Genomic DNA, 17,950 nt, shown 5'->3' with positions numbered 1-17,950 from the left:
AATCTGTCAAGATTCCTGGGAGTATTTTAATATTTGATGGATATATCCAACCAATAAATAATTGAAAAACATAGATCAAATCAATAAGCTTTACACATGTCTGATCTGCTTTTTGTGCATATCTTAATTTAAATATCTCAAACTACCCCATCATCAGTGGTGACAGACCTATTTCCACCAGTAGTTCTCACTGCATCTTTTATTCTGCTGAACATCTGTTCTCAGATCCAATACAAGTTTGGAAGGCCATAAAGTGTAAGCACCCTGTAAGAGTTTTTAGCATTAAAGACTAACTGCCACTGCCTCAAGCTTTGGAACACACTCCCTACATGTCTCCACCTCGTTTTCTTCCTTTTAAGACAGTCCTTAAAACCCAATTCTTTGACCAAACTTTTGGTCATTTGACCTAATATCTCCTCGAATGCTTCTGTGAAGCACCTTGGGACCTTTTTTTACGTTCGAGGTGCTACATAAATGTTGTTTTATTGGAATCACAGGATGAATATATCTTCAATTTGTGTAAATGAATTTAGTTGAGTTGGCCAAATTCAACTATAAGGGATTCCTGATGATATTGACAGGAGGCGCTATAATCAGCAGTGACCATTCTTACCTGATCCAACACCAGGAGGTCCCGCATTCCGGGCCGGCCATTGGTCGTCAAAGCTCATGAATATTCCAAACAATTAATATTTTTCCAACTCTCTAAATTGATTGGTAGCTTGTCCCGTCAATTACTGGAACTTCGCACTCTGATCAGACGTCTTTGCTCGCTTGCTACCAATCGGAATGATGGGTAGCGGGGGACCGCGTTGTGATTGGTTGAGAGTGGTGGGGGCGGGGTTACCGCGGCGTCTCCGCTCCCGCCCGTCCCGTTGGCTTGGCTGCCGGAGGCGTGAGCTCGCCACTCGGATGGTGAGCGTCCGTTCGGTGGCGGTTGGGTGAGGAGAGGAAAGGCGTCCGGTGAGATTTAGATTGAGTGGACTCGGTGGGGGGAGGAAAGGATTGCTTTAAAGCTGAGAAAAATAACACCAAACAGTTTTTATTATCTTTGTGGAGATTTTAATTTGTCAAGCGAGGGAGGGATTTTTGTGGAGAAAAAGAATCTGCTCAGAAAAGATTTGACGGGAAGAGAGCAGGAGTTGGGGTTTGGATTGTAGACGGTGCCGGGAATGGCAGAGTTCGGAGCGAGGAATGGCGGCCTCCTCCTCAGCCGCGAGTGAAGGAGGTTTTCTCCGGCGCCGCCGACACACCGGGACCGGGAGACTGCGGCCATCCACCTCAGGTGAGAAAAAAATAAAAAAAAGACCAGCAGCATAAGGCACAAACACACGGCAACAGTAATCTCACCGTGTTTCTAATTCGCTTCACTGTTCTGTGTTTTGCATCTAAGCGATCTGTTTGAATGGGGTATAAATAGAACAAAGTCATTGCTTCCATTCCCCATTCGAGGTAAAAGAGAATGCACCCTTGGCATTGACCAGCACTTCTGCATATATCATTATGTATATAGAGAAGGCTTCAATTATATCGCAATTTGCTATAAATATTGTAAAGGGTGGAGGATAATGTGTTATCTATAGCCGGAGCAACACGAGGGATGGCTGTTTTTTGTGTCTCAGACTGTCCTCCAGGAAAACAAAAGGATATATGTGTGCTACTGTATCAGGTGAAATCATGACGAGGGGATGCTGATATAAATGGGTGTGTGCAGAGTTTGCTGCCAGGATTGAATATTTGGGAAGGATTCATCTCTATTCAGGAAATTGGTATTTCGTGGAAGAATCAGTGTTGTGAGGAGATATTTATAAATTAAAATGTGTACATGACATCCCTGTGGTAACATATTGAAATCAAATCAAGATACTGTTTTTGGTAGGCAAGTTTGCTTAGCTCCTGGATACTGGAAGACTAATCTTGGAAAGGGAAATAATTTGAGGTATGTCTGTGGATAATTGAAATGAACATGTCAGTTGACACAGTTTTAAAATAAAAATATTCCCCAACCTGTGCTTGGGGAAAATAACCTGATGAAGACATGAATAATTAACAACTGTCATAAATCATTCATTTCCATGGAATTCTTAAAATATAAATGATGTGCAAAAAGACTTGTTTATAATTAAATATTGAAAGCTGTTGGCTCTCTACCTGCTGTCTTCCACTTCTGGTTAAAATAACTCTGCTTGCCATAGGCAGAATTTAAATTTGCACATCCAGTGTAGATGTGTATTACATAAGAACATAAGAACTAGGAGCAGGAGTAGGCAATTCAGCCCGTTGAGCCTGCTCCGCTGTTCAATATGATCATGGCTGATTTTATCTTGGCCTCAACTACACTTTTGTTCCTGTTCTCCATAACCCTTCAGCCCTTTACTAATTTAAATATGTCTATCTCCTCCTTAAATTTACTCTTGTCCACTGCACTCTGGGGTAGTGAATTCCACAGACTCACGATCCTTTCAGAGAAGTAATTTCTCCTCATCTCTGTTTTAAATCTGCTACCCCTTATCCTAAAACTATGACCTCTTGTTCTAGATTGCCCCACAGGAGGAAACATCCTCTCTATGTCTACTTTGTCAATCCCCTTAATCATCTTGCATACCTCAGTTAGATCTCCCCTCATTCTTCTAACTTCTAGAGAGTAAAGGCCTAAACTGCTCCATCTCTCTTCATAAGACAAACCCCTCATCTCTGGAATTAGTCTGGTGAGCCTCCTCTGAACTGCCTCCAATGTAACTATATGAATATGGTAGCTACATATGAAAGTAGCAGTATTTGATTTTTTTTGTTTGGAATCCAGGAAAGTGAGGTTAGCTACTGGCAGTTAATATTTATGTGATAGATAAGGGGAAGAGGAGCTATAGCAAGTGATTTTATTTCCGCAATAGAGCAACATAAAGTGACGAAGTATAATAGTGGGTACATCTCAGCCTAGTGGTGCGTAGAAGACCTTTGCAAAAAGTAGAATAACATAAACAAAAGGTCTTTATCCTATTCCCACAATGCAGATGCGGGCCTTTAAAAGTTTTTTCAGTGTTACTGGATTGTACAAGGTCGTATGCTTTCACATATCTTGGCAGAATGCAGTGTACATGCCCCTTTCCAGGTTACACAATATTCACAGATACATACATCGATACGATTCTTCACATTGGGTAGAGTTGCCAGTTGACAGGATTTGTCAGTCAAGTTGTGGGGCGCAGGGAAGGAGGAATGAAGATATGTTTAACTTAGTTTGAAGAGAGCCAGATATCCTATATTTCAACATCAACATGACAACTTATAATGTAAACTAATTATTTAGACATATTTAGCATTTTCCTCATAGCACAATAGAGAGGGAAGACCTAAGCTCAGGAGACCAGAAGCAGTTTGGGTAGAGATAAGAAATCAGTTGTGGGAGTGGTATACAGGCCATCAAACATTAACCACACTATAGGACGAGGTATGAAGGAAGAAATAATGGCAGCTTGTCCGAAAGGTACAGCGATTATTATGGGGGATTTTAGACCGGAAAAATCAGATGGGTAGGGGTAGCCTAGATGAGGAGTACATAGAATGTTTTCATAATTTCTTGAAACTATATGTTCTGGAGCCAACCAGAGAGCAGGCTATACTAGACCTGGTATTGTGCAACGAGTTAGGATTAATTAATGACCACCTAGTTAAGGTGCCCCTAGGTAGCAGCGATCATAATATGATTGAATTTTACAGTCGGTTTGTGGGAGAGAACAAATTGTTGGAGCTGTGGACTGACAAGTCCCGGGGTCCTGATGGACTTCATCCTCGGGTGTTGAAAGAAGTGGCTAGTGAGATCGTTGATAGTTTTAATTTTCCAAAATTCCTTAGATTCAGGGAGATTCCGTTAGATTGGAAAATAGCAAATGAAACACTTTTATTCAATAAGGGAGACTGAAAGCAGGAAACTACAGGCCAGTTAGCTTAACATCTGTCTTAGGGAAAATGTTAGAAGCTATTATTAAAGATGTTATAGCAGGGTATTTAGAAAAATTCAAGGTAATCAGGCAGAGTCAACATGGTTTTGTGGAAGAGAAATCATGTTCAACCAATTTATTGGAGTTCTTTAAGGGAGTTACATGTGCTGTGGATAAGGGGGAACCAGTGGATGTACTGTACTTGGATTTCCAGAAGGCATTTGATAAGGTGCCACATCAAAGTTTATTGCAGAAAATAAAAGCTCATAGTGTAGGGGTGGGGGGGGGGCTAACATATTGGCATGGATAGAAGATTGGCTAGCCAAGAGGAAACAGAAGGCATAAATGGGTCATTTTCTGGTTGGCAAGATGTGGTGTGCAATGAGTGGTGTGCCACAGGAATCTGTGCTGCGGCTTCAACTTTTTACAATTTTTATAAATGACTTAGATGAAGGGACTGAAGGTATGGTTGCTAAATTTGCTGATGACACAGATAGGTAGGAAAATAGGTTGTGAAGAGAACATAAGGAGGCTACAAAGGGGTATAGATAGGTTAAGTGAGTGGGCAAAGACCTGGCAAATGAAGTATAATGTGGGAAAGTGTGAAATTGTCCACTTTGGCAGGAAGAATAAAAAAGAAGCATATTATCTAAATGGTGAGAGATTTCAGACCTCTGAGATGCAGAGGGATCTGGGTGTCCTAGTGCATGAATTGCAGAAGGTTAGTATGCAGGTACAGCACGTAATTAGGAAAGCTAATAGAATGTTATCATTTTCCATGAGGGGAATTGAATACAAAAGTAGGGAGGTTATGCTTCAGCTATACAGGGCATTGGTGAGACCACATCTGGAGTACTGTGTACAGTATTGGTCTCTTTATTTAAGGAAGGATGTAAATGCGTTGGAAGCAGTACAGAGAAGGTGCACTAGACTAATAACTGGAATGGACAGGCTATCTTACAAGGAAAGGTTGGACAGGCTAGGCTTGTATCTGCTGGAATTTCGAAGAATAAGAGGCAACTTGATTGAAACATATAAGATCCTGAAGGGTCTTGACAAGGTGGATGTGGAAAGGATGTTTCCCCCTGTGGGAGAATCTAGAACTTGGGGTCACTGTTTAAAAATAAGGGGTCGTCCATTTAACACAGCGATGAGGAGAAATTTTTTTCTGAGTTGAGTGTCTTTGGAATTCTCTTGTTCAAAAGGTGGTGGAAGCAGAGTCTTTGAATATTTTTAAGGCAGAGGTAAATAGATTCTTAATAAGCAAGGGGGTGAAAGGTTATTGGAGGTAGGTGGAAATGTGGAATAATCAGTTCAGCCATGAACTTATTGAATGGTGGAACAGGCTCAAAGGGCCGAGCGGTCTATTCCTCCTAATCCGTATGTTGTTCACTTGAAAGACTGGATTCCCTTGTTCTTGCAGTTGATTGTCTTTGTTTTCATAAGGTTGGGTGTATAATTGCGTTTAATTTGCTGAGAACTTCAGTTGTAAAATTGGGTCTTCACTTGTGAAAGAAAGAAAAAAGGGGGAAAGGTAGTTCCAATTTATAAAAAGTAGCAAAACAATATCCCTTGGAACAGCAAGCTGGGGAACTGGGAAACCATGGAGGTGAAACTGAGCGAAACTGAAGGAAGGACTAATGTAAGTACCACAAGAATATTGACTATTAAGGGTGTCAGTATGGCTTTCAGAGCAATGTCATGCCTGAAAAATCTACTGGATTTCTTTGAAGGTATAACAAACTTTGTGGAAAAGGAAAATGTTCTTTGTTTATATTTTAGCAAATTTTGGAGTGCCACACGTTAAAAAGTTTAGAAGACAAGGAATTGGGGGGAGGGGAAGCTCCTGAAGTGGTTTGGAAATAGGCTGAATTGGAATAAGCATTAAAAAAGGGAGCTGTATGTGGAGTCGCATAAACATGCAAGGAGGTGGCTAGAAATGTATGTTGGAGATAAGTATTTGGGCATTTTTTATTACAATGTACATTTACAAATACATGATTTGGGAATGGGTGCTGAAACAGTTGTTTGCATCACATTGGCTGGTAGAAAACTGGTGGGGAGAACTTTCAAATATTTTGGACCGAAGGGATCAAATTCAGTGGGATTTGGTTAGATTACGATGACAAGTGGCACATCTTGTTTAAAATGCATAAGTGCAGTTTAATGAGAATAAGCATTGGAAATGTAGAATTAAGCCATATTAGTGAATAGGACAGAATGTAAAATGGATCTGGAAATCATAGAATGGTTACATCACAGCAGGAGGCCATTTGGCCCGTCGTGCCTGTGCCAGCTCTCTGCAAGATCAGTTCACCTAGTACCATTCCCCCACCTTTTCCCTGTAGCCATGCAAACTTTTTTTTTTCAGATAATCTAGTTCTCCTTCGAAGACCTTGATTGAAACTGCCTCCACCACATTCTCGGGCATTGTATTCCAGATACTAACCACTCGCTGAATAAAAAAGTTTTTCCTCATGTCGCCGTTGCCTCAGTTGCCAGTCACCTGAAATCAGTGTCCTCTGGTTCTGGATCCTTCAGCCAGTGGGAACAGTTTCTCCCTGTCTACTCTGTCCAGATCCCTCATGATTTAGAACACTTGTATCAAATCACCTTTTACCCTTCTCTTGAAGGAGAATAGCTGCAGCTTCTCCAACCGAACCACGTAACTAAGTTCATCTCTGGAACCATTCTTCTGAATCTTTTCTGCACCCTCTCTAATCCTTTAACATCCTTCCTAAAGAGTCGTTCCCAGCATTGGTCACAGTACTCCACTTGAGACCAAACCAGTGTTTTATAAAAGTTTATAATGACTTCCTTGTACTCTGTACCCCGATTTATAAAGCCCAGGATCCCAAATGCTTTATTAACCACTTTCTCAATCTGCCCTGCAACATTCAATGATTTGTCCACATATACCCTCTGCTCCTGCACCCCCTTAAGAATTGTACCCTCTAATTTATATTGTCTTCCTGCCAAAATGAAGAGCTTCACACTTTCTGCATTAAATTTCATCTGTCATTTGTCTTCCCATTCAACCAGCCTCTCTGTCCTCTTGAAGTTTATCATTATCCTCCTGAAAGTTCACAACAGGTCCAAATTTTGTCGCTAGGTCAAAAACCTAGAACTCGCCTCTTGGCTATTGGAGGATAGCTTGCTGAAACCTTCATGGATGTGCTTTCTTTTGTTCATTCGTGGGATGTGGACGTTTATTGCTTTTGAGAAGTTGGTGGTGAGCCTCCTTGCACGCCTGCAGTCCATGTGATAAAGGTAGACCCACAGGGCTGTTGGCGAGGGAGTTCCAGGATTTAGACTCAGCAACGATGAGGAACGACAGTATATTTATAAGTCAGGATGGTGTGTGACTTGGAGGGGGACGTGAAGCTGGTGGTGTTCCCATGAGCCTCCCACCCTTGTTTTTCTAGGTGGTAGAGGTTGCAGGTTTGGAAGGTGCTGTTGAAGGAGCCTTAGCAAGTTGTTGCTGTGCATCTTGTAGATTGTGCACATTGCTGCCACTATGCACAGGTGGTGGAAGGAGTGAATATTTAAGGTGGTGGATGGGGTGCGAACAAAGTGGTCTGCTTTTTCCTGGATGGTGTTGAGCTTCTTGAGTGTTGGAGCTGCAGTCATCTAGGTAAATGGCGAGTATTCCATCACACTCCTGACTTGTGCCTTGTAGATGGTGGACAGGCTTTGAAAAGTCAGGAGATGAGTCATTCGCTGTGGAATATCCAATCTTGTACCTGCTCTTGCAGCCACATATTTAGCTTTAACAGTAAAAGAGAAAATTAGCAAAAGTTTAGTCAGCTTGATTAAGCAGAAGTCCCAAAAATTGATAGATGTATAATGAGCATTATACCATGTCCAATGGCACCTTGAGCGCAGACTACAATTTTGTGGGGGGCATCCTGGCATTGGACAGAGTGCAGCAGAAAGCCACTAAGTTGTTCTAGATTAGGCAGTTGAATTGTAAGAAATTGGGAAGGTTCATAGTGGATTTTGGGAGGTGCTTTTTGAGAAGTGTTCGTGAATCAGGGTCAATCAGCATGAATTTCTAAAGGTGAAATTGTACAAGACTAACAAAGAACAAAAGAACAGTACAGCACAGGAACAGGCCATTCGGCCCTCCAAGCCTGCGCCGATCTTGATGCCTGCCTAAACTAATACCTTCTGTACTTCCGGGGACCGTATCCCTCTATTCCCATCCTATTCATGTATTTGTCAAGATGCCTCTTAAACGTCGCTATTGTACCTGCTTCCACCACCTCCCCCGGCAGCAAGTTCCAGGCACTCGCCACCCTCTGTGTAAAGAACTTGCCTCGCACATCCCCTCTAAACCTTGCCCCTCGCACCTTAAACCTATGTCCCTTAGTAACTGACTCGTCCACCCTGGGGAAAAAGCTTCTGACTATCCACTCTGTCCATGCCACTCATAACTTTGTAAACCTCTATCATGTCGCCCCTCCACCTCCGTCGTTCCAGTGAAAACAATTCGAGTTTATCCAACCTCTCCTCATAGCTAAAAGACTGAGTCTGGAAGAGCACTAGATGTAGGTTTATTTGGATTTGATAAGGTACCATATAATAAAATACAGCAAAGATAATGGCAAATGGAAGTAAGGGGTAGGCGGTCACATGGACAGAAGTAGTATGAAAGGTGAGGGGACTGGCCGAGTTAGGGGATAAGTAGAGCTTTTTGTATTAATATTTAAGGTTGCTGCTTTGGAATGATGTGGTGATTGCTGCTTCACAGAGGGCCTTTATGTTTTATCATTCAGGGTGTAGGTGTCACTGGAAAGGCCTGCATTTATTGCCTATCTCTTGTTACACTTAATGTGGTAATGGGTCACATTTCTGAACTGCTGCGGTCCATGTGGTGAAGGTACTCTCACAATGCTTTTAGGTAAAGAATTTCAGGATTTTGACCCAGTGAAAATGAAGGGGTGACAAGGATGGTATCTGACTTAGGTGATGGTGTTGCCATGTGACTGCTGCCCTTGTCCTTCTAGGTGGTGGAGGTTGCTGATTTGGTAGATGCTGCTTAAGATCTTTTGGTGACTTGCTGCAGAACGTCCTGTAGATAGTACCTACTGCAGCCGTGGTAAGTCAGTGGTGGATGGTTGGAGGTTTAAGCTATTGGTTCGGGTGCTGATCCAGCAAATTGCTTTGTCCTGGGTGTTGTTGAGCTTCTTGTGCATTGATGCTTCTGCATGAGCTAGGCAAGTGGAGAGTATTCCATTGAAATCTTGGACATGTGCCTTGCTGGTGGAAAGGCTTCAGGGAGAAGCAATTGTGCCATTTGCCACAGAATACCCAGCTTCTGACCTACTTTAGTGGCCATGTCATTTATAGAATCATAGAATGGTTACAGCACAGCAAGAGGCCATTCAGACAATCGATTCCATGCCTGCATTCTGCAAAAACAACTCTGCTAGTCCCACTACCCTGACCTTTCTCTGTTGACCTGCACATTCCACAATTGAAACTGCCTTCAACACACTCGGGCAGTGCATTGCAGATCCTAACAACTGGTGCATTAAAAAAAAAAATCCTCATTTTTTTTTAAATTATTCATTCAGGGATGTGGGTGTTGCTGGCTAGGCCAGCATTTATTGCCCATCCCTAATTGCCCTTGAGAAGGTGGTGGTGAGCTGCCTTCTTGAACCGCTGCAGTCCATTTGGGGTAGGTATACCCACAGTGCTGTTAGGAAGGGAGTTCCAGGATTTTGACCCAGCGACAGTGAAGGAACGGCGATATATAGTTCCAAGTCAGGATGGTGTGTGACTTGGAGGGGAACTTGCAGGTGGTGGTGTTCCCATGCATTTGCTGCCCTTGTCCTTCTAGTTGGTAGAGGTCGCTGGTTTGGAAGGTGCTGTCTAAGGAGCCTTTGTGCTTTGCTGCAGTGCATCTTGTAGATGGTACACACTGCTGCCACTGTGCGTCGGTGGTGGAGGGAGTGAATGTTTGTAGATGGGGTGCCAATCAAGCAGGCTTCTTTGTCCTGGATGGTGTCGAGCTTCTTGAGTGTTGTTGGAGCTGCACCCATCCAGGCAAGTGGAGAGTATTCCATCACACTCCTGACTTGTGCCTTGTAGATGGTGGACAGGCTTAGGAAAATCAGGAGGTGAGTTACTTGCCTCAGGATTCCTAGCCTCTGACCTGCTCTTGTAGCCGCTGTATTTATATGGCTACTCCAGTTCAGTTTCTGGTCAATGGTAGCCCCTAGGGTGTTGATAGTGGGGGATTCAGCGATGGTAATGCTGTTGAATGTCAAGGGGAGATGGTTAGATTCTCTCTTGTTGGAGATGGTCATTGCCTGGCACTTGTGTGGCGTGAATGTTACTTGCCACTTATCAGCCCAAGCCTGGATATTGTCCAAGTCTTGCTGCATTTCTACACAGACTGCTTCAGTATCTGAGGAGTCACGAATGGTGCTGAACATTGTGCAATCATCAGCGAACATCCCCACTTCTGACCTCACGATTGAAGGAAGGTCATTGATGAAGCAGCTGAAGATGGTTGGGCCTAGGACAGTACACTGAGGAACTACTGCAGTGATGTCCTGGAGCTCAGATGATTGACCTCCAACAACCACAACCATCTTCCTTTGCGCTAGGTATGCCTCCAGCCAGCGGAGGGTTTTCCCCCTGATTCCCATTGACCTCAGCTTTGCTAGGGCTCCTTGATGCCATACTCGGTCAGATGCTGCCTTGATGTCAAGGGCAGTCACTCTCACCTCACCTCTTGAGTTCAGCTGTTTTGTCCATGTTTGAACCAAGGCTGTAATGAGGTCAGGAGCTGAGTGGCCCTGGCGGAACCCAAACAGATCGTCCCTAAGCAGGTTAATGCTAAGCAAGTGCCGCTTGATGGCACTGTTGATGACACCTTCCATCACTTTACTGATGATTGAGAGTAGGCTGATGGGGCGGTAATTGGCCCAGTTGGACCTGGGCAATTTTCCACATTGCAGGGTAGATGCCAGTGTTGTAGCTGTACTGGAACAGCTTGGCTAAGGGTGCGGCAAGTTCTGGAGCACAGTTCTTTGGTACTATTGCTGGAATATTGTCAGGGCCCATAGCTTTTGCAGTATCCAGTACCTTCAGTCGTTTCTTAATATCACACGGAGTGAATCGAATTGGCTGAAGTCTGGCATCTGTGATGCTGGGGACTTCAGGAGGAGGCCGAGATGGATCATCAACTCGGCACTTCAGGCTGAAGATTGTTGCAAATGCTTCTGCCTTATTTTTTGCAATGATGTGCTGGGCTCCCCTATCATTGAGGATGGGGATATTTGTGGAGCCACCTCCTCCAGTTAGTTGTTTAATTGTCCACCACCATTCATGACTGGATGTGGGAGGACTGCAGAGCTTCGATCTGATCCGTTGGATATGGGATCACTTGGCTCTGTCTACCGCATGCTGCTTACGCAGTTTGGCATGCAGATAGTCCTGTGTCCTGTGTTGTAGCTTCACCTGGTATGCGTGGTGCTGCTCCTGGCATGTCCTCCTGCACTCTTCATTGAACCAGGGTTGGTCTCCTGGCTTGATGGTAATGGTAGAGTGGGGGATATACCGGGCCATGAGGTTACAGATTGTGGTTGAGTACAATTCTGCTGCTGCTGATGGTGCCTCATGGATGCCCAGTTTTGCATTGCTTGATCTGTTCGAAATCTATCCCATTTAGCACGGTGATAGTGCCACACAACACGATGGACGGTATCCTCAATGTGAAGGCGGGACTTTGTCTCCACAAGGACTGTGAGGTGGTCACTTCTACCAATACAGTCATCGACAGAAGCATCTGCGGCAGGCAGATTGGTGACGACGAGGTCAAGTATGTTTTTCCTTCGTGTTAGTTCCCTCACCACCTGCCGCAGACCCAGTCTAGCAGCTTTGTCCTTTGTGGCTCGGTCAGTAGTGGTGCTACCCGAGCCACTCTTGGTGATGGACATTGAAGTCCATTTTGTGCCCTTGCCACCCTCAGTGCTTCCTCCAAGTGGTGTTCAACATGGAGGAGTACTGAGTCATCAGCTGAGGGAGGGCAGTAGGTGGTAATCAGTAGGAGGCTACCTTGCCCATGTTTGACCTGATGCCATAAGACTTCATGGGGTCCGGAGTCGATGTTGAGGACTCCCAGCTCAACTCCCTCCCTACTGTATATCACTGTGCCGCCACCTCTGGTGGGACAGGACATACCCGGGATGGTGATGGCAGTGTCTGGGACACGTATGATTCCGTGAGTATGACTGTGTCAGGCTGTTGCTTGACTAGTCTGTGGGACTGCTCTCCCAACTTTGGCACAAGCCCCCCGATGTTAGTAAGGATGACTTTGCAGGGTCAACAGGGCTGGGTTTGCCGTTGTCGTTTCTGGTGCCTCGGTCGATGCCGTGTGGTCCATCCGGTTTCATTCCTTTTTATTGACTTTGTAAGGTACAACTGAGTGGCTTGCTTGGCCATTTCAGAGGGCATGTAAGAGTTAACCACATTGCTGTGGGTCTGGAGTCGCATGTAGGCCAGACCAGGTAAGGACAGCAGATTTCCTTCCCTGAAGGACATTAGTGAACCAGATGGGTTTTTACAACAATCGACAATGGTTTTTGGGCCATCATTAGACTAGTTTTTATTTCCAGATTTATTAATTAAATTCAAATTCGCCATTGGTTCTTTTGCCTTTCACCTTAAATTGGTGTCCTTTGGTTCATAGCCCTTCTGCCAGTTGGAACAGTTTATCTACTTTGACTTGACTCCTCAGGGCACCTCCATCAAATCTTCAACTGTGTGTGGATATTTTAAATTTCAGGTCATTAGTAACCCTCACTCTGTTGGTGGGGGATTTGGCGATGGTAATGCCATTTAATGTCAGTGAGCGATTATTAGGTTCTCTGTTGGATTTGGTTATTGTCTGCCGATAGTGTGATGTGAATATTACTTGCCACTTAACCAGCCAAAGCCTGGATGTGGGGATGAACAGCATGGTTATTTGAGGAATTAGGGATGACCACACAGCATTTCAGCTCCATCCCCATCTCGGTAATCTCCTCCAGCTAGATAATCTCTGAGATATCTGCGCTCATCTAATTCTGACCTCTTAAGCATCCTTGATTTTAATCCCTCCTTCAGTTGCCTAAGCACTAAACTCTGGAATTCCCTCCCTACACCACTCTACCTTGCTTTCCTCCTTTAAGACACTCCTTAAAACCTACTTCTTTGACCAAACCGTTGGTCATTTGCCCTGATAGCTCCTCGTGTGGCTCGGTGTCATTTTTATAATGCTCCTATGAAGTGCCTCGGGACGTTTTACTGGGTTAAAGGCATCATATAAGATAAGTTGTTGATTGCTCCACTTGTGGCCTTTGTTGGGACTACAGCTATTCACTATATACTCAAGTGATCTGAATTCAGAAATTGAGGAAACAGTCAAGATTTGCTGGTGACACCAAATTGTGGCAGGAATTGTGAAAGATTGAAAGGTGATATAGGTGGACTTAGGTTAAAGGAGAGATTGACAGATTTCTAAATGCCAGTGACATAAAGGGATATGGGGATAATGTGCTATAAAGGCATTGAAGTGGATGATCAGCCATGATTGTATTGAATGGCAGAGCAGGCTTGTTGGGCTGAATGCCCTACTCCTCCTGTGTTCCCGTGTTGGATGTAGAAAAATGTAGTACATTTTCAAAGTAGTAATAGGGGAAGGAAGTGCACCATAAAAGGTAAGAATTTAAATAAATGAGTAGAGGGCCACAGGTAACTTGGTGTGCTAATACACAAACCATTCAAGGTGGAAGACCAATTATTTAAAGTTGTAAAAATGGCAAATGAATTCTTGCTTTTGTATCAAGAGGTATAAAGTACAAAATCAAGAAATAATGCTGAACCTGTACAAAATCATAAGCCAGTGGTTAGAATATTGTAACCAGGATGTTAGAGATGGTTTTCGTTTTGGGAGAAAGACTTGAAAAACTAAGGCCTTGTTTTATTGGAGCTGAGAAGAGTTGCTCTCGGGTCCTAAAGATTCTGTAGGATTATAGTGGTGCAGACATTGAAAGATTGTTTCATTGGTCAGTGAGATGATGACGAGCATTTGCAAACGTAAGAGGTGCGTGGTAGCACAGTGGTTATGTTACTGGACTAGCAATCCAGATTCTTGTGTTCAAATCCACTCGCAGCTGGGGAATTTAAATTCAGTTAAATAAAAAGCTGGAATTAGAAAAAATATACTGGTAGGGCGTAATGGTGACCATGATGCCACCAGTTTGTAGTAAAACCCATCTGGTTTACTAATGTTCGTTAGGGAAGGGAATCTGCAGTCCTTACCTGGTCTGGTTTATGTGATTCCAGACCCACAGCAATGTGACTCTTAAGTGCCCTCTGAAATTGCCTAGCAAACCACTCAGCTGTGTAAAGAAGACAGCTCAACACCTTCTCAAGGGCAAGTGGGATGGGAAATAAATGCTGGCCTTGCTAGCGAGGCCCACATCCCACAAATAAAAAAGATCATTGCTAAAAAGAAAATTCAGAAGTTAAAATATGAAATTGTCAAAAACAGTTCAGGCAGAGTCGATAAATACTTCTAAAAGGGAATTAGTTGCTTGGAAAAGAGGAATCTAAAGGTAGCCAGAGAGAGAGCAGGAAAGTGTGATTAAGCTAGGTGGCTTACGGAGAAAAACACTGGCACACGGAGAAAAACACTGGCACGGACCTGGATGGATGAATTGGTTCAACGGACACAGATAAAAGTGACGCTAATGTTTACTATAATTACAGGCTGCACATAATCACAGTTTACAAGACAAATGGGCATTGATTTAGAAGAGGGAAGGTGATCAGAGAGTTTAAACTTAATTGTTCACACACTTTGTTTTGTGGCGTCATGGGACTGGCTAGATAATATCTTGATGTGGGACTAGCTAGCTAGCATTGATTTAATATTTGTTTTTTATTGGCATCTGGTGGTGATTAACCCTTCCGTGTCCATCTTACTGGTCTAGGTGCTCTGGATGAGTATACTTATTGTCTAAACTCTAGCTATGTTTATATAAAATTATGTCCATGATTGACTTGCCCACATATAAGATGGAACCATGTCTGTCTTCAGTGTCTGGGCTTTCAGTTGACTTTAAAGCAACGCTTCAAGCTGTTTCTAGTCATTGATGATCCATTTTTAAAGTTCTGTTCCCAGTGCCCAAAAGGGCAGTCGCGCTGCCTGATTGGGTGATGGGTACAGAGTTGAATCATCGCCTTCAAAAGGGAATTGGATAAATGCAGGGGAACAATTACAGGGATATGAAGAAAGGGCAGTGGAATGGAGCTAACTGGCTTGTTCCTTCAGCGAGCTGGCTCAGACTTGAGCTGAATGGCCTCCATCTGTGCTGTCCTAATCTAATCTATATATTGGGCAGATTATCTAGGAATGTAGTATAGGTGGATACTGTTGGCAAATTATACATATTTGCAAAGGGCAAAATTATTAAATGGCATGTGAGGATAGATCATGTATGACATTTTTTGTACTATGATCTGATTTCCATGTGATAAATTTATGGAAACCCAAGTAGGAGGAAGAAAAATCTGATACTGGAAATTGAATTTGGCTATTAATTTAGAACTGATGCACATAAAATTGATGCAGTGATGAAGTCACCCACTGACATAAAATAAATGTCCCGTGGGGAAAGAGGATGAAGGGGGGAGATGCAGAATCTTCCTGCCATTGCTTCCCTGTCATCCATTTTTCATTGGACTGTAATTTTCTTTCTCCTTTCAGGGCTTTATTCTTTTCAGATGTGTTTATATAACAGTGAACCTAGGTGGATTGTAACTACTGGGCCCATGAGTGAAGGGATAAACAGTTGTATGCTGCAGCAGTGTAGTTGAAGGATTAAAAGATATGGTAACCATAGCGATAGTTACAAACCAGTTCTTCAGGTGAGAAGCGATAGATCTGCATTCAGTCGCTCTCTTACCATTTGACCCAGAAAGCAACTGTAGAACTGAATTGGGGGAGAAATTAAACCTTGCTATCCAACACTAGGGGGATATATGAACTGTACATCTGCGTGGGAAGCTGGTTTGTTTCTTTCCTGAGTGCATCCTCAAGTGAAATAAATTGAAGGATCTTGCTGCCTAATTCTCTGTTGATGTAAAAGGATGAAATTGTGCCTTTTTTATTTTTGTGTTTTTATTAAGAACTGTGAAGTTTTGTCACTCATAGGATTAGTCTGTTTATTTGCTGAAAATTATAAGGGTAGGAAATGTGATTGCGCTAATGATGCAAGCGGCCTTCGACTTCAGAATAGGGTGTGGAATTTCGGTAACAGTACTTTGGATCTTATCTCTGACCTGCATTTGTATGCAGTGAGGATGGTAATTTCTGCCATATACTGTTTAATTTAAATATTTCTCTGTTAATTTAAGATGTCCAAATCTTTTCATTACCTTAAAAAGGTACAGATTTTAAGACACTGATTAAGATACCACGTTGCCCCAAAATAGTTCTCTAATCTGCAATTCCACTTATTAAAATAGGCATGCTCGGATTGATTATCATATACCTTCAAGAAAAATATCTCTTTCAAAGTGGACGTAATTATTTATTTCACGTTTCCAGTGTAATGTCCATTCATGTGACATTGCAAATGGTGTACAGCAACTTATGTTCATATAATACAGTTCGAGTAGAAAAGTGCTTTGTAAAGGAGTGAGGAAGAATCTGTCAGTATTTCTTCTGCTAACAGTGATCATTTAATAAATTCTAGTAATGTTTACAGGGCAAATGAAGAATGCACTTAGCACTTTGCTTTTTATATTCTAAAATTGTTGATGTGTGGCAACAATACCACAGCTGTTGTAAGGTGAATATTCTTTTTGTAATATTATAACAATGGTACAAATTTTAGAATCATAGAAAGTTTAAGGCACAGAAAGAGGCCACTTGGCCCATCATGTTTGTGCCTGCCAAAAAACGTTCCACCTATTCCACCTAATCCCACCTTCCAGCATTTGGTCTGTAGCCCTGTAGATTACAGTACTTGAGGTGCATATCCAGACTCCTTTTGAATGAGTTGAGGGTCTCTGCCTCAACTACTCTTTCAGGCAGTGAGTTCCAGATCCCCACCATCCTCTGGGTGAAAAGGTTTTTCCTCATCTCCCTTTTAATTTTTTTACCAATCGCTTTAAATCTCTATCCCCTCGTCACTGACCCCTCTGCTAAAGTGAATAGACCCTTCACCTCCACTGTATTCAGACCCCTCTAAATTTTGTTCATTTCAATCAGATCTCCCCTCAGCCTTCTCTGCTCCAAAGAGAACAACCCCAGATCCAATCTTTCCCCATAGCTGCATTTTTCCAGTCCTGGCAACATCCTCGTAAATCTCCTTTGTACCCTCTCCAGTGCAATTACATCCTTTCTGTAATGAGGTGACCAGAACTGCACGCAGTACTCAAGTTGTGGCTTAACCAATGAGTTTTACAGTTCCGGCATAACCTCCCTGCTCTTATATTCTATATCTCGGTTAATAAGGGTAAGGATTCCATATGCCGCCTTAACCACTTTATCGACCTGTCCTGCTACCTTCAGGGATCTGTGGACATTCACTCCAACGTCCCTCACTTCCTCTGTACTTCTCAGTATTTTCCCATTAATCGTGTATTCTTTTGCCTTGTTTGACCTCCCAAATGCATCACCTCACACTTCTCCAGATTGAATTCCATTTGCCACTTTTCTGCCCATCTGACCAGACTATAAATGTTTTCCTGCAGCTGCAGCTATCCTCCTTGCTACCACACGGCCAATCTTTGTGTCGTCCGCAAACTTCTTGATCATGCCCCCTACATTTATGTCCAAATCGTTAATGTTACACCACAACGAGCAGGGGACCCAGTACTGAGCCTTGCGGGACGCCACTGGAAACAGCCCTCCAGTCGTTAAAACAGCCGTCAACAATTGCCCTTTGTTTCCTGCCACTGAGCCAATTTTGTATCTGCCTTGCTGCATTTCCCTGAATCCCATG

At 43.1% G+C, this 17,950-nt stretch overlaps 1 protein-coding gene across 10 annotated transcripts in view; it reads left to right on the top strand.

The window, feature by feature from the left end:
- Positions 1–878: 878 nt before the first annotated feature.
- tanc2a (tetratricopeptide repeat, ankyrin repeat and coiled-coil containing 2a) overlaps positions 879–17,950 on the top strand; it is a 1,142,739-nt gene continuing 1,125,667 nt past the window's right edge. For all 10 annotated transcript variants that reach the window (XR_010969054.1, XM_068013145.1, XM_068013151.1 and 7 more), the window contains exon 1: positions 879–1,285. The gene's annotated coding sequence lies outside the window, so the exon portion shown is untranslated. The remainder of the gene's footprint in view (positions 1,286–17,950) is intronic.

The sequence above is a fragment of the Heterodontus francisci genome, chromosome 33, assembly GCF_036365525.1.
Source record: "Heterodontus francisci isolate sHetFra1 chromosome 33, sHetFra1.hap1, whole genome shotgun sequence".
NCBI classification, from domain to species: domain Eukaryota; kingdom Metazoa; phylum Chordata; class Chondrichthyes; order Heterodontiformes; family Heterodontidae; genus Heterodontus; species Heterodontus francisci.
The sequence above is the reverse complement of the archived record's forward strand: the minus strand, read 5'-3'. Positions and strand labels throughout refer to the sequence as shown.